This window comes from Pinus tabuliformis, chromosome 2_2 (genome assembly GCF_031772625.1).
Source record: "Pinus tabuliformis cultivar Carrire ecotype Pingquan chromosome 2_2, CPIR1, whole genome shotgun sequence".
NCBI classification, from domain to species: domain Eukaryota; kingdom Viridiplantae; phylum Streptophyta; class Pinopsida; order Pinales; family Pinaceae; genus Pinus; species Pinus tabuliformis.
Window position 1 is genome coordinate 187463736 of NC_142300.1, and position 19470 is coordinate 187483205.

Consider the following 19470-nt stretch of genomic DNA (forward strand, 5'->3'; position numbering starts at 1 on the left):
TGATCTTGCAACTCTAGCGGCCCCTGTTATATTGGTGGCAACATTTGTGAATGCTACCTACCCCTAGGAGAACTACAAATGATTCTGCCACGAGAAACTGAAAAGTATATACCTAGGATGAAGTTAACAATAGTAAGCATATCTGATCATGATGCATAAAATGCATAAGGAAAAAATCCCCATATGTAGAACATAATAAAAAGTACAAAAGAATAGATGACAATGCCCAAAAGAAATCTGTGATACATTGCATGGAATGCCATCTGAAAAGCCGTACTATATTTTTCGTTACTTTTCCAATGTCATTTCATTTTTGCTGCAATAATTTCCATGCACTCATTTTAGAAGAAAATCATGAAGCTAAAGTTAATGGTAAGCCTAAAGTGCCCTGTCAACAGGAGCTGAAGCCTTTATTTCAAAGGCAAACAACGTTTACCAAAAAAATTATATTTTAAACATGCTATGAATAACTAATAATTCTCGCATTATGCGTGGAGAATATCAGAAAGCAATTGTACTGCTAGTTCCTACTAATGCCTTTGCAAGGGGGCTTAAGATATCATTACTATAAAATGACTCTATATGACTCTCGAGTTCCAGATAAATGCTCATTGGCTCAATTTGAAGCACCAACAACAAAAACATTCTGTTGCATCTTCAAAAGTACTTACAAAAATAAACTACTCTATGCACAACATGCCTCTTTTGAATTGGAGTCAAGATAGCATATTGACCACTCTGAGAGTCTGAAATGTACTTTTCCTTTTCATTATTCTCCTTTTGCTGCTTGCCAAGAGCGGTGATCTTGAAGTGCTCTGAAAATGATTGACCAGGGAACAGAGGCATCCATTTAAGATAATTCGTGAAAGCAGTTCCCTATCAAAGTGATAGATATAAAATATAGACATCTTAGATTTCACACTGTGAAGTTGTCTCTTTCTGAATTGAAGACACTCTAATTATTCTCCAAATGCACCAAGGCTATTGATAAAACAGAGACCCCACCTCTAAAATAGAGTTTCATCCTTAGACAGATGGGAAAAACTTGGTCAGGTTGAAAGGGAAAGCATAAAATTCTTCACTTCTAGGATCGATTTTGAATGAACAGAACTTATCCCATCAATGATGGCCTCTGTCTTTCCTTGTTGAACCCTTCCCCATATGTAGAGTGTTATCCAAAAACAATGCTACACTGCCAGCAACTAAAGGTGGTGACGAGAAAATCACATTGATAATGTCATTGAACTATTAAAAAAGCCATTCAAAAATGTTTAAAGTTAAAACATTGAAATTTGAAGAATGAAGGGAATGTTGCCACAACGAACTGCTAGCCAAAAAGTTTCAATTTAGTCCCTGAAAGAAGTTGTAAGAACCCTACCCATCGTCCATGAGTGTGGACTGGACCATGACCAAAAGAAACTGTAAATTCATTGAAGTATTGTGGTACTGATAATCCCAAAAACAAAGAGAAGCCCAAGATGAACTTCGTCCCGAAACTATTTAGATTGAAAAATTGAAGGAAATTGAGACCCCCACTAGCTGCTCATCAAGAATACAAAAAATTTCAGACATGAGGCAAAACCCAAAGAATTGATGTTCTACCCTACAATTTTAAAGCTGCATCGTACAAACTGTCTGCCAATATAGGTACCCAATGAATTGTTGTTTTACCCTAATATGTTGAAATTGCATTGTACAAACTAAGTGTCTACCAATATGAGTTAACCTTAAGGTTTTATGCATACATCCATTATACATTATGGCAACAGCTAAGATACTACTAGTTGACTGAATTTGCAGCTCAGCACATAGGATCTGTGTACACCGTATACATACCAACATAACCAAAGAGGAGACAATACATGGCAGCGACAATGGGTGCTGGAATAGAAGCAAAGATTGCTCCAAATTTTCCTGGAACACATTAACATGAAATTAGCAATGCAAAATCCTAGACTAGGGAATAAACCCCAAAATGAGAACAATATCCCAACTTGAGTTGATTATCACCAAGAACAGAGAAGAATATCATAAATCCTGCTGATATCTGGAGCACCCTGCGACTCCCAACTCATGTCAACCCAAAAGACCAGCATTTTCACTGTAAATTCCCAAGATAAGACAAATTTCAGAGCTAGTATTGCCAGAAATGGGTCAAGTTGCAGCTAAAGTTGCCAGAAATGGGTCAAGTTGCCTGGTTCTTACACTGATACTATGGACCCATTTCCAGTTCCAAACATCCCATCCAATAAAATTCCAATTCCATGTAGAGAGGACCATTACATTCCATCAACGATAATGATACAATCTTCCAATTACCTGAAGCCATTTGGGTGAAAGCAACGAATCCATTTCCTTACCTGCCAGCCTATACCACGGCTGATGATAGATTGAGGGGGAGGTGTGGCACTTGCAAACCTTGAAACATCATAGAATGCACCAGTAGACTGCAAATTTATGAAAGAAAAAAAAATAGTAGTCAATACCCAATTTTGTTTTTAAATAGAAACCCATAGATAACTATCAGAAATGTCAATGGGATAAAGAAAAAAAAAGAGAAGAAAGTATATCTGATATATGGCAAGTAGGCAGACCTCAACAAGAGACACAAATGCTGCAGCCATCATTGCAAAAGACTGTCCATCAAAAACAGGTCCTCCCCATTGAAATGGATATGGAACACTTATCCTGCAGAATAATAAAGACCATGCTGAGGCTTTGCATGAGAACGTACTATATGAAGTGACATGACAATTAGTATGCATGCTTCTTGTAAGAATGCATACCATTTGGCACCACTAACTAGTCTAGAACGGTATGTTCGGAAATGGGCTTAGGTCCTTTGAGGGGTATCCTTGTATGCTCCACCTACAGTGAGAATATGGGCATATGCCCACACAATAGCAACTGTAATTATGATGGAAAAATGCTCAAATAAAGGCTTCTTACGAGTCTTGATATGTCGACCATACTGAAAGGGAGGAAAAAAGAGTTTAATCAGTTAGTTTCATTCTGTAACAAATTAGTGCTGCAATCTTTCCAATTACAAATCATTTAATACAACGAATTTAAAAAAGCATGGAAAGACTAGGAACAGGATATATGATATATATCTAGAGAGATACACTCAAGAAGTTTACACATAATGGTAATTGGTTAATTCCTTACCTGTGAAAAGAAGACCAGTGCAATAAGTTGTGGAAGCCCTATTTCAATGCATTTCCCCACCTGTAAATAACATCAGAGTAGAACACTTCATTTGACTTTTTTTCAAAAAAAGAGGATATATTTTCAAACTAAACAGAAATTCAAATAGAATAGATATTACAAAATATACATCCCTTTGTTATTATGTTATCAGAAAAAGTTTACAACATGGGGATGATGTTGCAACTCTAGCGGCCCCTGTTATATTGGTGGCAACATGTGTGAATGCTACCTACCCCCAGGAGAACTACAAATGATTCTGCCATGAGAAACTGAAAAGTATATACCTAGGATGAAGCTAACAATAGTAAGCATATCTGATCATGATGCATAAAATGCATAAGGAAAAAATCCCCATATGTAGAACATAATAAAAAGTACAAAAGAATAGATGACAATGCCCAAAAGAAATCTGTGATACATTGCATGGAATGCCATCTGAAAAGCCGTACTATATTTTTCGTTACTTTTCCAATGTCATTTCATTTTTGCTGCAATAATTTCCATGCACTCATTTTAGAAGAAAATCATGAAGCTAAAGTTAATGGTAAGCCTAGAGTGCCCTGTCAATAGGGGATGAAGCCTTTATTTCAAAGGCAAACAACGTTTACCAAAAAAATTATATTTTAAACATGCTATGAATAACTAATAATTCTCGCATTACGCATGGATAATGTCAGAAAGCAGTTGTACTGCTAGTTCCTACTAATGCCTTTGCAAGGGGGCTTAAGATATCATTACTATAAAATGACTCTATATCACTCTCAAGTTCCAGATAAATGCTCATTGGCTCAACTTGAAGCACCAACAACAACAAAAATTCTATTGCATCTTCAAAAGTACTTACAAAAATAAACTACTCTATGCACAACATGCCTCTTTTGAATTGGAGTCAAGATAGCATATTGACCACTCTGAGAGTCTGAAATGTACTTTTCCTTTTCATTATTCTCCTTTTGCTACTTTCCAAGAGCGGTGATCTTGAAGTGCTCTAAAAATGATTGACCAGGGCACAGAGGCATCCATTTAAGATAATTCATGAAAGCAGTTCCCTATCAAAGTGATAGATATAAAATATAGACATCTTAGATTTCACACTGTGAAGTTGTCTCTTTCTGAATTGAAGACACTCTAATTATTCTTCAAATGCACCAAGGCTATTGATAAAATAGAGACCCCACCTCTAAAATAGAGTTTCATCCTCAGACAGATGGGAAAAACTTGGTCAGGTTGAAAGGGAGAGCATAAAACTCTTCACTTCTAGGATCGGTTTTGAATGAACAGAACTTATCCCACCAATGATGGCCTCTGTCTTTCCTTGTTGAACTCTCCCCCATATGTAGAGTGTTATAAAAAACAATGCTACGCTGCCAGCAACTAAAGGCGGTGACGAGAAAATCACATTGATAATGTCATTGAACTGTTAAAAAATCCATTCAAAAATGTTTAAAGTTAAAAAATTGAAATTTGAAGAATGAAGGGAATGTTGCCACAACGAACTGCTAGCCAAAAAATTTCAATTTAGTCCCTGAAAGAAGTTGTAAGAACCCTACCCATTGTCCATGAGTGTGGACTAGACCATGACCAGAAGAAACTGTAAATTCATTGAAGTACTGTGGTACTGATAATCCCGAAAACAGAGAGAAGCCCAAGATGAACTTCATCCTGAAACTATTTAGATTGCAAAATTGAAGGAAACTGAGACCCCCACCAGCTGCTCATCAAGAATACAAAAAATTTCAGACATGAGGCAAAACCCAAAGAATTTCTGTTCTACCCTACAATTTTAAAGCTGCATCGTACAAACTGTCTGCCAATATAGGTACCCAATGAATTGTTGTTTTACCCTAATATGTTGAAATTGCATTGTACAAACTAAGTGTCTGCCAATATGAGTTAGCCTTAAGGTTTTATGCAAACATCCATTATACATTATGGCAAAAGCTAAGATACTACTAGTTGACTGAATTTGCAGCTCAAAACATAGGATTTGTGTACACCGTATACATACCAAAATAACCAAAAAGGAGACAGTACATGGCAAGAGACAATGGGTGCTGGAATAGAGGCAAAGATTGCTCCAAATTTGCCTGGAACACATTAACATGAAATTAGCAATGCAAAATCCTAGACTAGGGAATAAACCCCAAAATGAGAACAATATCCCAACTTGAGTTGATTATCACCAAGAACAGAGAAGAATATCATAAATCCTGTTGATATCTAGAGCACCCTGCGACTCCCAACTCATGTCAACCCCAAAAGACCAGCATTCTCACTGCAAATTCCCAAGATAAGACAAATTTCAGAGCTAGTATTGCCAGAAATGGGTCAAGTTGCAGCTAAAGTTGCCAGAAAGGGTCAAGTTTCCTGGTTCTTACACTGACACTGTGGACCCATTTCCAGTTCCAAACATCCCATCCAATAAAATTCCAATTCCCTGTAGAGAGGACCATTACATTCCATCAACGACAATGATACAATCTTCCAATTACCTGAAGCCATAAGGGTGAAAGCAACGAATCCATTACCTTACCTGCCAGCCTATACCACGGCTGATGATAGATTGAGGGGGAGGTGTGGCACTTGCAAACCTTGAAACAACATATAATGCACCAGTATACTGCAAATTTATGAAAGAAAAAAAAATAGTAGTCAATACCCAATTTTGTTTTTAAATAGAAACCCATAGATAACTATCAGAAATGTCAACGGGATAAAGAAAATAAAAGAGAAGAAAGTATATCTGATATATGGCAAGTAGGCAGACCTCAACAAGAGACACAAACGCTGCAGCCATCATTGCAAAAGACTGTCCATCAAAAACAGGTCCTCCCCATTGAAATGGATATGGAACACTTATCCTGCACAATAATAAAGACCATGCTGAGGCTTTGCATGAGAACGTACTGTGTGAAGTGACATGACAATTAGCATGCATGCTTCTTGTAAGAATGCATACCATTTGGCACCACTAACTAGTCTAGAACGGTCTGTTCGGCAATGGGCTTGGGTCCTTTGAGGGGTATGCTTGTATGCTCCACCTACAGTGAGAATATGGGCATATGCCCACACAATAGCAACTACAATTATGATGGCAAAACGCTCAAATAAAGGCTTCTTACAAGTCTTGATATGTCAACCATACTGAAAGGGAGGACAAAATAGTTTAATCAGTTAGTTTCATTCTGCAACAAATTAGTGCCACAATCTTTCCAATTACAAATCATTTAATACAACAGATTTTAAAAAGCATGGAAAGACTAGGAACAGGATATATGATATATATCTAGAGAGATACACTCAAGAAGTTTACACATAATGGTAATCGGTTAATTCCTTACCTGTGAAAAGAAGACCAGTGCAATAAGTTGTGGAAGCCCTATTTCAATGCATTTCCCTACCTATAAATAACATCAGAGTACAATACTTCATTTGAATTTTTTTCAAAAAAAAGAGGATATATTTTCAAACAAAATGGAAATTCAAATAGAATAGATATTACAAAATATACATCCAAACATAAATTTGAAGGCAGGTAATATGGATATCCAAACGTATGGGTGTTTGGTGAACAGAAGAAATTCCAAGTTTGACACGAAAAACCTATCAATCTATTGAAAATTGCAAAACTGGTTTCGATAGGACTGTTATAGACATTTTTGTGCCTTACAGCTCTAAGCATGAAATGTCCATAATCCAAGGGATCCAAAGTCCCTAAAAGTGTTGTTCCTACCCCTAAAGGAACAAGGTCAACCAATGACAGCTTCTCCCAGAAGTTCTCCACCAGAAACTCCTCAAAACTAGTCAAATCAGGATCAATTCAGAAGCTCCACTAGCTACCTGCGTTGCAAAGCACCCAAATACACTGTCTAGGTGTGTTGCAACGCACTTGAATGCACTACCTAGGTGCATTGAGCGGGAAATGACAAGTGGCAGAGTCATTCAACGAGGTGGAGAGACAATGGAAGCTTCTAGAATCTTCTCCAATGACACTTGCCTCACTGAATTCGACCAAGTGATGAGTAAGAGGCTCTCAGTCTCCAAGTGGAAGCAAGAACTGCCAGAGAGAAGCCACAAGTCAAAACATAAGCTGACTCATCCTCTCTGCTTACATCTATATATGGATCCCTCATCCCAGAGATCCAGTGGCTGGAATTTTGTACTTTGCATAGAATTGTTGTTGGTTTGAGATTGAGATTAGTGCATTGGGTGACTTATGCTTTGTTGGAGGTGAGGAATGGATTCCTTTGCTGGGAGGTAGATGCTAGATCGGGACTCACTTGGTTGTATCTCCTCTTGGACTTTCTTATCATATCAATAAAACTATTTGAGTTTCTCCTACATGCTGTGTATCAATGATGTTTTGTTATATTTGCATGTTTAGCTTAATCTGATCCTAAGCTTTTTATGAATGTAAATCTATATCTTCGTGTAGTCTCTCTCTTCTGTGATCTTGCAGGAATTCGGTGAAGCTGGGCCGGTAAGGGATCAGGGAGCTGGGAGCTATTGAAGAGAGGAGCGATTGGATCAAAAAACTAGCGCAAGACACAGGTTAGTTTATCGTTCCTCTTCGTTTACATTTCATAAAGAAGAATACTCAAGTAGTTTTCCTTGTTTGTTGCTAAGGCACTGTCACACCTTAGAGTGGGATAGGGGCGTTCTGAATAGATACTTTTCCAAACAACAAAATGGCGACTCCATTGGGGATTGTATCTAGTTAGTTTATTTGTGTTTCTATTGTTGTTCTTCTCATAAACTTAGGAGTGGCGAATCGAACTGCATTTGCCATTTACAAATGCAAAGTAGAGATATGCTACTCTAGTCCATTCACTGGGCCTGTTTATGATATGAACAGCTGATCCACAAATGCTCTAACTGCCCTTTGTGATAGCTCTTAGTCCTCCTTTAAATCACCCCTCTAATTGTACCTTACTGATAGCTTTTATCCGGCCAAAAACCATAGATTAAACTGCAAACCGTGACCCAGAACCCAGAGAAAATTCTCGTTTCTGCTTCAGCGCAGGCTCTTGTTGGAAATAATACTGAGAGGGGGGGTGAATCAGTATTATCAGATCAATCAAAACCTTTTCAATGCTCAGAAACATATACGCTACTTCAGTTAAGTAAAACAGCGTGTACACGCTACTGTGACTAAATAAAACAGCGTATAAGCAGAAAACTCATAACTTAGTTAGCTTATTCTTCAGTTAAGTTCATCAGGACATTATTCAGCACATTAACAGTAAGCAGATGCAGTATAACAGAACGGATCAAAAGTCACACACATGAACACCAAGATATAAGGTGGAAACCCAATGTGGGTGAAAACCACCTGCTGCAAGTTATCTCTATCTTTCTTTAAGAAACTTCAGTTTACAATCTTTTGTACTGGTGCAGCCTTATACCAGTACGCAGGCTACAACCTGCAGAAGGCTACAACCTTCTCTCGTTCTCCAAACTTCCTTGGAAGGGAGCTCCAACCCCCTTTGTTCTTGTACTAGCCAAGATACTAGTACGTAGGTGCTGACCTACAATCTTCTTTTCTTCAGGTATCACCTTTCATACATTTTCAGACTTGAATATTCCTGAAGCACAACATTACAATCTGAAGACCACAATTCATTCAATTTCCACAACAGATCATTGAAGCATAAAACAACCAAACTCTGAATCACTGAACCACTGAACCCTGTCAATCACCAGTTATCAGAACACAGAGCAGACTACAGAACTCTGCAATAACTGTCAGACCCCACTGTAAACCCAAAAACAAGCTTCAAAAGATATACGCTACTTCAAGGAGCCAAACCCGCGTATACACGCTCTTTTACCGAAGCCAACCTGCGTACAGATCTAAAAATAAACTTTCTCAATTTGCAGCTGTACCAGACATTAGTTAGACCCAGAACATAGCATTGCGACAATATGCAGATCTAGAAATAAGCATAATCAACCATATCATGATAGTGCATTTCAAACCATTAGATCCCGATCTATCCTTAGATCTAGTCTTCCATCAACCAATGTGATCTCTCCTTGGCTTAGATCAAGCAACCCAGCACCTGCAAATCAGATCTCTTTCACTCTTAGATATTCAAGCCCTTGTCGAAAGATGATTTTGCCTAATGATCTTCTTCTCCTTATATAGTCTTAGGCCTAGCTCAATACCAAGAGCCAAAACCATAGTAACACAATACCATCAACTTCAAAACTAGGGATCGACACGCCCGTCGAGACACAATGGTCCGAAATCATAGGCACAACTTCCAAGGACTAACCACCATGGACCAAAGGAACCTTTCCACATACACGCGCTTTTTATGAATCGAACTAGCGTGTACACGCGACTTGGGCTTAACGAAACGGCGTGTATGAGCTTCCTTGGCATGCTGTACTGAGATCTGTCTTCTGATTAAGATGCCATCACTTGTACCAACCTCTGAGCACTTGTACCATCCTCTGAGTGAGTTGCCATCAAGGACAACACTTGAATCATAATGCCAACAATCTCCCCCTTTGGACTTGATGGCAACCACCACACCAAGTCACTCTCCCCTTTGACATCAAGAGCAAAGGGCTGTGCTCCCCCTGAGGACATGCTGATACCTCTGCTTGGCTGTGCTGACTCGTGCTCCCCTGACAGTAGGCCAGATCTGAAAAAGATGTTCTTCAACAAGAGCCAAGATTTATACACCATAAGGACCTTCCTATCACCAAAAGACTCAATACATACATCCATACTCCCTACCAAGAGGGGACATATCAGAAACAACCAATTATATTACAGCATTCATCCCAGGCATAGTGGGGAAACCAACATAGGCCGTTACATGACCTTGACACCATAAAAGAGATATGACAAGAGAGATACATGACATAGAGACAACAGATCTAGACCAAGACTTAGGAAAGACACCAGCAACATCTGATAAACATCTTGTTAGATCAGCAACCAGAATTTCTTTCTGAGCTCCTTCTCCTGAAACCAACAACCAAAACATCTGAATGCCAACAATGCTTTATGAGACTTTTGAGCTGCTCCCCCTGAACCTGTGCCTGTTGCACTCCCTGAAACTGTGCCTGAAGAATTTTGACATTCCTATTGCTTTTCAGAACTTCAGAGTTTTCCCTTGCTGTTCAGAACTTCATATACGCGTTTTATCCTATATAAAACAGCGTATGTACGCGGATATTCTTTCTGCAACAAGCGTCCAGCATACACGCGACTTACCCACCATAAATCCGCGTGTATACGCTCATATCCCTTCCGTAACCTGCGTATACCAACTTTTCTGTAGGACAAACAATCTTCAACAACAGGATGAAGCATCAACTACTCCCAGCTTTTGTCTGAGATATTCAAAAGTTTCCCTGGGCAGTGGTTTTGTGAGAATATCAGCAACTTGCTCCTTAGAAGGAACATACTCCAACTTGACCTTCTGCTCAAGCACTTGTTCCCGAAGAAAATGGTACTTGATTGGTATGTGCTTGGTCTTTGAGTGCATGACAGGATTCTTTGAAATGCTGATTGCACTTGTATTATCACATAAGATAGAGACAGGTGGAGTGCAAGTGATTTGAAAGTCCTGCAAGGTCTGCATCATCCAAAGAAGTTGTGTGCAACAAGATGCTGCAGCCACATATTCTGCTTCAGCTGTAGATAAGGCAATCGAACTTTGTTTCTTGCTGAACCAAGATACTAATCTAGAACCCATGAAGAAAGCACCTCCACTTGTGCTTTTCCTATCATCCACACTTCCAGCCCAATCTGCATCTGTGTAAGCATGAAGAGTGAGATCAGTATTTCTAGGATACCATAAGCCATAGTTTTGGGTCCCTTGAAGATATTTGAAGATTCTTTTGACTGCCTGAAGATGAGTTTCCTTTGGGTTGGCTTGAAATCTTCCAACCATTCCTACTGCATGTGTAATATCTGGTCGAGTACCTGTCAAATAAAGCAAACTCCCAATCATGGATCTATAAGTGGGTTGGTGAACTGCTGCTGATTCATCATTTGCACTGAGGCTGCATCCTGTAACCATGGGTGTACATACTGGTTTTGACTCTTCCATGCCATACTTCTTCAAGATCTGCTTGAGGTATTTGGTTTGAGACAAGAAGATACCTCCTTCATTTTGTTGGATTTGCAATCCAAGAAAATATGTCAATTCTCCAAGAAGTGACATTTCGAATTCTTTCTGCATAACCAAGGCAAAGTTTTGACTCATGGTCTCTTCATTGCTGCCAAAAATAATATCATCTACATAAACAACAAGGATTAGCAATTTGTTATTTTCAACTTTTATATAGAGATTGCTATCTGCTGATCCTTTTGAAAAGCCTTGTTGGTGAAGATATTTGTCCAAGCGATAGTACCAAGCCCTTGGAGCTTGTTTGAGCCCATAGAGTGCCTTTTTCAATCTGCATACAAGGTTTGGATCATTTCCAAGAATGAACCCATCTGGCTGCTCAATATATACTTCTTCTTCTAAGTCTCCATTTAGGAAGGCTGATTTCACGTCCATTTGAAATACCTTGAAGTTTTGAAAGCTTGAGAGAGCAAGGAACATTCGGATGGCCTCTAGTCTTGCCACAGGAGCAAAGGTCTCTTCAAAATCTATTCCTTCTTGCTGTGCATACCCTTTACAAACAAGTCTGGCCTTGTTTCTAATTACTTCTCCATTTTCATTTAACTTATTCTTGAAGACCCATTTTGTTCCTATTACATTCTTATCTTTTGGTCTAGGAACTAATTCCCAAGTGTTGTTCCTTTCGATTTGCTCAAGTTCTTCATCCATTGCTTTGACCCAACATTCATCTTTGCATGCTTCTTTCACATTTTGTGGTTCAATGGAGGAGAGTAGAGCCAAGTAGCTTGAAGCTTCTGCAAGTGTCCTTCTTGTTTGTACTCCTGCTTCTTTCTGCCCCACAATCTGAGTTTCTGGATGATTCTTTTGGACATATCTGGATGGAGTCTTCTCTTCTATTCTTGTCTGCTCCTCTGGTTCTTCTTGAGATTCTTCTTCTTCATCATTTCGCCTTTGAGAGTAACCTTCATCTTCTTCAATGTCTTCATGATGAACTTGCCTAGGAATATATCCCTTCTCATCAACCACTATATCAATACTGTCAATAATTCTGCCAAGTCTTTTATTGTAGCACTTGTATGCTTTGCTATGTGGAGAATAACCAAGAAGAATGCCCTCATCTGCTCTAGGTTCAAGTTTGCCAAGTTGCTCATCAGTATTCTTAATATAACATTTGCTCCCAAAGATTTTGAAATGCTTCACGGAAGGAGTTTTACCACTCCAAAGCTCATGAGGTGTTTGAGTGCTGTTTACTCGGACATTTGTTTTGTTAAGAATGATAACAGCAGCATGTGCAGCTTCACCCCAGAAGGTTGCAGGAGTACCTGATTCATCGAGCATAGCACGAGCCATTTGTTGGATAGTTCTGTTCATTCTTTCCACAACCCCATTTTGCTGAGGAGTTCTAGCTGTAGAGAATTCTCTTCTTATCCCATGTTCATCGCAGAAATCGAAAAATTCATTTGATGTGAACTCCCCACCTCTGTCAGATCTGAGGCACTTAATTTTGTGTCCTGATTCATTTTCAGCCAATGCTTTGAAGGATTTGAATTTTTCGAATGCTTCATCTTTGTGCTTCATAAGCCCTAACCAAACAAACCTTGAGAAATCATCAATGAATAATATCAGATATTCTTCTCCTCGAGGTGTCCTTTTCCTAAATGGACCACATACATCTGTATGGACTAGCTCAAGAGGCAAGCTAGCTGATCCTTCCTTTTCTGGAAAGTTAGTTCTGGTTTGCTTTCCAAACTGACAAGATTTGCATATAGTGTTGTCTGGAATTTTGATATCTGGAAGATCGCGAACTGCCTGATATTTGCATGCTTTTCTTATTTGTGAGAAGCTTAGATGTCCCAACCTTCGATGCCATAGCCAGTGCTCTTCATCCTTGCTAAGATAGCATTGTTGTTGTCCTTCTTCAAATATGTACAGATTATTTGGAGTTCTTTTGCCTTTGAGAACTGTTTTACCTGTATCAAGATCACGAACAAGACATCCATTCGATCTGAAAATAACCTCGGTTTTTTGATCACACATCTGACTGACACTTAGAAGATTATGCTTCAATCCATCAACATACAAAACATTTCCAGCCTTGACCTTTTCTTTCAAAGGAGCAATACCTTTTCCTTTTATAGTTGCAGGAGTATCATTTCCAAAAGAAACTTTCTTTCCCTTTTCTAAAGTAGAATAAGATTCAAGTTTTTCTTTATCACCTGTCATATGTTTCGAACATCCACTGTCAATGTACCATAGATTTTCCTGTCCTTCTGCATAAAACGCTATCCCACATCTTTCTGTCTGAGGTTCTTTTATTTTCCATTTTTTGGTGCTCGTGGCTTGTTCCTTTTTCTCCTGAAACCTGCTCCTGCATTCAGATTCTTTATGACCAAAATTATTGCAAATAGAACATTCAACTTCATTTTCAAGAACCGAAAAGTTGTTATAGGTCCTCTTTGTAATCCCTGTCATACTTCTTTGTTTTTGAGCTTCCCTAGTCATGATTGTTTTATATGCAACACATTGAGCTGCTTTGTGACCAAAGTTATGGCAAGAAAAGCATTGTCCATTGAAGAAGCTTCTGGTTATTGAATCTACCAGCCAACTGATTGTAATTTCTATTTTCATCTATTCTTGTGCCAAACTGAGAAGATTTTACCTGTGGTTGGTTGTAGCTTTTGTTCACCTTAAGAAGGATTGTCCCTGATAGTTTCTGTTTGTAATTCGTCCCTGCTTTACCTGATTATCTTCATTGTTCTTTTGCTCATTTCTTCTTGCTGCATCAAGATAATTCTTTGAGGTGGATGCTTTAGAGGTTTCTCCATTATAGCCCAAACCTGTCTTGTTTAGAGGAGACCGCTGCACATTGATAATCTCATCCAAAGTTTCAGATCCTTTGACAAACTTAAGATTAATAGCTTTTGTTTTCTCAATTTCTTTTCTGAGACCAACAATTTCACCTTCTAGTTTTTCAAGATGTTTTTCCTTTTCATCAATTTGAAATTGCAAAGTATCAATGATCACACTCTTTTCTTCTATGCATCTCTTGAGTCTAGTAATTTCATTATAGAGATTATCCACATCTACAGCATCCTCATAATCATCATCTTCAAATGCCATTAATAGCTTATATTTATTACCTTGTTCATCTTCATCACTGTTTGATAAGCCATCACTATCTTCATGGGTGTAGTAGCTTTTCTTATTTGCACTTTGTTTCTTATTCCATCTAGCAGGTTCTTTTCCTTTATCTTTATTAGGACATTTTGCAGCATAATGACCTACTCTTCCACAAGCAAAGCATTTGAAAGGTAGCTTACCTCTGAACCTTCCAGCACCCCTTTGAAGATTTCTAACAAAATTTGATTCTTCTTCCTCTTCTTCTGGAACATGGCTTGCCTCATAGTAATCTTCTTTTCCTGATGCCTTAAAAGCAGCTTCCCTTCTGTCTGATGGACCTCCCTTTCTCATTTCATAAGCAGTTAGAATTCCATGTAACTGAGACATAGTGAGAACTTTGAGATTTTCCTTTTCTTCTATTGCAGATACTTTAGATTCAAACTTGGGGGATAATGATCTTAGAATCTTTGAAACTACTATAGTCTCTTTTATTTCTTCACCCAAATTTTTCATACAATTAACAATCTCGTCTACCCGAAGAAAATAATTTGCCACACTTTCATCATTATACATCTTGAGAGTCTCATATTGAATCCTGAGAGTTTGAAGTTTAGCTTCCTTTACCTGTTCATCTCCTTCATAGCTAGTGATCATTTTGTCCCATATCTCTTTTGCTGATTTGAAGTGCATGACCTTCATGAATTCTGTTTGGGATATACTTCCTAATAGAGTACTGACTGCTTTTGCATTTGTTTCATATGTCTTTTTCTCAGCTGGATCTGTAGGAGTAACTGAAGGAAAAGCATAGCCTGTTTCTACAATGTTCCAAACTTCTGTACCAAGAGATTGAAGATATGCAGTAACTCTTACCTTCCAATAATTGAAATTTGTTCCATCAAAAATCGGTGGCCTGATTGATGCTTCTTTCTCGTAGTTGCTCATGATGAATGATCTACCTTCAAGCGATCAAGCTTCCTGAAGGACCTGCTCTGATACCAATTGTTGGAAATAATACTGAGAGGGGGGGTGAATCAGTATTATCAGATCAATCAAACCTTTTCAATGCTCAGAAACATATACGCTACTTCAGTTAAGTAAAACAGCGTGTACACGCTACTGTGACTAAATAAAACAGCGTATAAGAAGAAAACTCATAACTTAGTTAGCTTATTCTTCAGTTAAGTTCATCAGGACATTATTCAGCACATTAACAGTAAGCAGATGCAGTATAACAGAACGGATCAAAAGCCACACACATGAACACCAAGATATAAGGTGGAAACCCAATGTGGGTGAAAACCACCTGCTGCAAGTTGTCTCTATCTTTCTTTAATAAGAAACTTCAGTTTACAATCTTTTGTACTGGTGCAGCCTTATACCAGTACGCAGGCTACAACCTGCAGAAGGCTACAACCTTCTCTCGTTCTCCAAACTTCCTTGGAAGGGAGCTCCAACCCCCTTTGTTCTTGTACTAGCCAAGATACTAGTACGTAGGTGCTGACCTACAATCTTCTTTTCTTCAGGTATCACCTTTCATACATTTTCAGACTGAATATTCCTGAAGCACAACATTACAATCTGAAGACCACAATTCATTCAATTTCCACAACAGATCATTGAAGCATAAAACAACCAAACTCTGAATCACTGAACCACTGAACCCTGTCAATCACCAGTTATCAGAACACAGAGCAGACTACAGAACTCTGCAATAACTGTCAGACCCACTGTAAACCCAAAAACAAGCTTCAAAAGATATACGCTACTTCAAGGAGCAAACCCGCGTATACACGCTCTTTTACCGAAGCCAACCTGCGTACAGATCTAAAAATAAACTTTCTCAATTTGCAGCTGTACCAGACATTAGTTAGACCCAGAACATAGCATTGCGACAATATGCAGATCTAGAAATAAGCATAATCAACCATATCATGATAGTGCATTTCAAACCATTAGATCCCGATCTATCCTTAGATCTAGTCTTCCATCAACCGATGTGATCTCTCCTTGGCTTAGATCAAGCAACCCAGCACCTGCAATCAGATCTCTTTCACTCTTAGATATTCAAGCCCTTGTCGAAAGATGATTTTGCCTAATGATCTTCTTCTCCTTATATAGTCTTAGGCCTAGCTCAATACCAAGAGCCAAAACCATAGTAACACAATACCATCAACTTCAAAACTAGGGATCGACACGCCCGTCGAGACACAATGGTCCGAAATCATAGGCACAACTTCCAAGGACTAACCACCATGGACCAAAGGAACCTTTCCACATACACGCGCTTTTTATGAATCGAACTAGCGTGTACACGCGACTTGGGCTTAACGAAACGGCGTGTATGAGCTTCCTTGGCATGCTGTACTGAGATCTGTCTTCTGATTAAGATGCCATCACTTGTACCAACCTCTGAGCACTTGTACCATCCTCTGAGTGAGTTGCCATCAAGGACAACACTTGAATCATAATGCCAACAGCTCTGTGAAGAGGTTCTGCATTTCAACGCAGGTCCGAGAGGGCTACTGCGCTGCAATTCAGTTTCTCTGTGCAACAGGTGCGCTGATCAGCCCTTTGCCCTGTGCAGCTGTGGTTCTTTGCTTCATTTTGTTCAGTTTTATCTCTGATTTTTGCAGCCTGTTATCAGTGTGTGTACCTATTGAAAACCCCTTTTATTTTTCCTTAATTCCACCTCAATTGTATAAAAGAAACTGTATTTTTTTTTGTGTATTTGTTACATCATTTGCGTTTCCCATTACAAAAGTAAACTAGTCATATTGTCGCCCTTAGATCTAGACCTGTCGTATAGTGTCGTTTTGATCTTAGGAGTAAAATTTGTTTGCTGTTGACAGTTGATTGCGCTTTTTATTTTGTCTTTTGGTTTGAATTTGTGAATTTCTATTGTCGAAACAAGTGTTTACTTCAAAATCATAAAGTGTCGTAAATCGTCTTTTTGATTTCAAAAAGAACTTGTTTGTGTTTTCACTTGAAATCGAATTCAAATTTGTGTACAACACCTTTCTTTTTAGGCATCAATATTAAGAAAGTGAAAACAAATACATGCACAAGTGCATTTTCATTTTGACAGTTTGTATGGTTTGATTTAGGAAAAGTGCATTTACAGTGTGCTCTATGCTCTTTGAGAAAAGATTGTGTCTTTCTTTTCCCCTTGTAGCTAGGATTTTCATTGTTGAAAAGAGATAAAAGCTTGCTTATCATCTTTAGATTGAATTTAGGAATTGTATCTACATATCGTGGTGATCCAAAGGCAAACTTCTAAGAAATATCAACCTAAAATAAATTGAATGAACTTAACAACGCATTGGAACTTAACGCACAACATAGAGGTCTAGGCTAGAGACGTGTTCCGGCGTCGTAAAGCCTGGTAACTGTTGTCCTCACTGTTGGTTGGGTGATTCCTCCACTGTGAGACGATAAGTGCACAGTACGGATTGTGCTCCCACGTACCGTCGAGTATATATTGGGAGACCCCTATAGGCATTAAAACCTTTATCCATAGGAACCGTGTCGGCCCGCCCTACTGATCACAATGCACTGAACACAGCATTCGGGAAGATTGACCGCCCGTACCTTAAAAAGTATCTGCGGTTTTGCGATTGGTTTGGCACACCCTCTACCTAGAACTCCAGAGCAGTCCCTTTCGTTCCTTTTCAGACTCCTTAACGGAAAAGGTCCATCTGAGCACTTGTCACTTCAGGTCATTAAAAATCGAAGGAGGACTAGGTCATCTTTTGCTTTTTCTCGACTCTTTAAATTGAAAAGCAAGTTGTGTCTAAAGCGTCTAAAATTCATTTAATTCGGAAACATATTTCCCCTTTTGTATTTTAGTTGATCGAGTAATCCGCAATCGTGGAAGAAAGTCAATTGAAACCCCGTCATTCGCAGAGGCTTACGAGTCAACCGTCTTTGTCTCCGGAATCGAAAACAGTACGGACAAAGCGAACTCATTTAACCGGTTCGAAATATCCTATTAAAGTTAGAACAAGTGTTCCAACAACATCCGAGATTCCGGTTACTCCAAAAATTTTTGGAAACCCTGCCTCTACAGAAGAAGTTCAAAGCCACATAGGGACAGTGGTACTGATCCTAATCTGAGAGCAAACACTTGTGTTATTGAACCAGTTCCATCTGCAACGGGTTCGAAGAGTCTTGCTCCTCAAACATCTGTCGCTGTCGATTCAACCCCTTCTTCGGCACCAGAAATATTTTACGGACCTGACGGTCTTCCCCTTCCACCGGGTTTGATTGCGATAGAGGAAATTGTAGAAGATCCGCAAGCAAGTACTCCAACACATTTGGAGTCAGGGTCACTCTATTTCCTTCGACATCAGAAGTTAGTCTACCACCAGTGGAAGTTCCTGTAGAATCGCTAGGTAATCTTTTGGATAGACTCAAATTGTCTTAAAAACCGTCAACATCTAGGACTATGTCGACTGACACAGCGACAACAGAACTCCCTGCCGTCACTCCAACAATGTTTGCCAGCGTACCATCCGTCCCGACTAGCTCAAAACCGCTAGAAGGAGGAGTCCATCCAGGGGCTATTTCGACAATATGGTCCATTCCTGTTTGTTCCTCCGGAATAATATCCGGCAACTCTTATGTTGAGACTCGCCAAATTGAACCATTTGGAGGTCAATTTGGGCAATCCAGTCCCCAAGGCAGACAATCCCCTTGAGTCAGATTACCACCGTATGGGGGGCAGTATGCCCTTTCATTTACCCCCTCCGGGAGGATATCCATACGGGAGTTCACAACAATATTCAGGTTATACTGGAGAGTTTACATCAAGTGGTTGGGTACCTATACTACCCCAACAACCAAGAGTTGTGATATTCTATGCAACAATGTGTACCTATGTCGAACATCCCGACTACACTAGCTATTGTGACAGATGTACAAGTTCAAATGCTGCCTGTTGTATGTCAACCTCAGATTTCTTAGGTTGTAATGCAACAGCCCCTTGACCCTGTGACTCAACCACAATTGCCGACTGGTGGGGCGACACAGGTTCCAAACGGGTACAATTACC

General features: G+C 39.1%; 2 pseudogenes; both read right to left on the minus strand.

The window, feature by feature from the left end:
* Window positions 1–1026: 1026 nt before the first annotated feature.
* On the minus strand, window positions 1027–3473 carry LOC149192022 (nucleobase-ascorbate transporter 6-like; annotated as a pseudogene).
* Window positions 3474–4294: 821 nt separating this feature from the next.
* LOC149192023 (nucleobase-ascorbate transporter 6-like) overlaps window positions 4295–19470 on the minus strand; it is a 36264-nt pseudogene continuing 21088 nt past the window's right edge.